This window comes from Myotis davidii, unplaced genomic scaffold (genome assembly GCF_000327345.1).
Source record: "Myotis davidii unplaced genomic scaffold, ASM32734v1 scaffold1104, whole genome shotgun sequence".
In the NCBI taxonomy this organism is placed as follows: Eukaryota; Metazoa; Chordata; class Mammalia; order Chiroptera; family Vespertilionidae; genus Myotis; species Myotis davidii.
In genome coordinates, this window is record NW_006294679.1 from 70,607 (window position 1) to 72,502 (window position 1,896).

Genomic DNA, 1,896 nt, shown 5'->3' on the forward strand with positions numbered 1-1,896 from the left:
GCGGCTCCCCGCTCGCCTGAGCAGGTGCTGTGGGGCTGGGCTCTCCGCGGTCCTTCGCTCTCTGTAGTTGTTCTGGGTGCGGTGCGGGCGGCCTGGCGGTCTCCTCGTAGGGTGCTGTGACGGCTCGGGGGCATGGCCGGAACCCCAATCAGGTTGGATCCACAGTGTATTGGAGGCTATGGTGAGCATGTATCTCCTCCAGAAAAGTAACAAGAAAACCCCTACAAATTGTTCTGGTCCACAAAATCAGTGAAATTTAGGGATTCTGCAGCTTGGGGCACACTTTTTTGTTTTCTATTTTTAAAAGATTTGCTAATTCTTGCTCATATTTTCTTTAAACATATTCACTGTCATATTTAGATCTACTATCCATACGGAGTTTTTTTTTGTATGTTTGTGAAATATAGGGCCTGTCTTCATATCTTCTGTAGTGTTAACCAGTACCCCCAGATCATTATTGAAAAACAAAACCACACAACACAGGGCCTTCGCACCATTGCTCTGTATTGTTACTTTTGAAAATTAAATTACTTTATGGATTTTTTTGGGTCTTTCTATAGTAACCCATTTGCCTATTGTCTATCCTTGTGCCAATAGAACACGGATTTAACTATAACTTTACAATACATTTTGTTACATTACAGAATACTTTTGAAAACCAGAACTTCTATGATCACAAGTGTGCTCTAGGGCAGTGGTCCCCAACCGGTGGTCCACGGACCACAGGTGGTCTGTGAGGTCCGAAAGGTTGGCGACCGCTACTCTAGGGTGCAGGATGTGGGGTGCAGGATGTGGAATGGATGGGCACAGGAGGGTGGTGAAGGATTAGGCACTCCTGGATTGGGAGCAGAGCCTACAACAGTTAGGTCCAAGTGGAAGTGGAAAGAATTCAGCTCCTGATTAAATGAAAGCGTAACATGAAACAGAGGTTGGGAGAGGTTGATTTGAACTTGGAGAAGAATAAAAATAATAAGTTAACGGGTGAAATCCTTATCTTTGCCATAATCATCATTACCATCACTAGGATCCATACAAAGGAATGACTGCAATTTAAGAAACTGCAAACCCATGGAATATGTAAGTGGTGTTAGGGTTTTGGGGCCAATAATGTGGACTATGAAAGAATTCACAACTGCAAGAAGAGACAGATGCAGAGAGGAGGTTTATTTGTACTTTCCCCAAGGAAAAGGGCCCCAGCATTGCTAATCATAAAAGGGCAAAGAACAAAAGCAGCTCCCCTTTTAACGCCTTGGCTGCTGTTGCTAGGTGACAAGGAAGCGGGTGGGGCTGAAATTGGACATCAGGGCGCTTGTAGTTTGTTCTTCAGGAGACAACCAAGGCAGATGTCCTAGGGAGATGTCTTTATCAGTATCTCCACCCAAGCCTGTAAAAGATGCTTAGAGTAAAAGTTAGGAAGAGTTCAAAAGAGGCTTGTTTGAAGAGGAGTGGGAAGGAAACTTTCTACTAATTAGAGACTTGTTGGTGTGAATTACCCGAGTTGTAAAAAACAAAACAAAACACACACATACCCAAAAACACAGCAGAGAGGAGGTGTATGCAAGAATGTAGTCTTGAGCGTAAATTATCTTGTCTTCCAATTAGAACAGAGGGGCTGTTTGAGTCAGAGGAGCTAACATGTTGGGGTTTAATTACCAGGAGCTTCCCATAAGTTGTGGAAGGCCTTTTTTCTATTCTACTCAGTGATTAGTATGTTAGTGTCTTTAAGTATGAAGTTTCCTTATGTTGCTTTGTAGTTAATTATAAAGCTATTTCCCAACCAGAAAAATGCAGATAACCTAATATTGGCGAACACACTTCCCTAGAGGCTGCGCCACCCCCTTCCCGCCACCAGGTGGCGACCGGGCGCCGCCGCCTCCTCCTGCGCAGGCGCAGTGC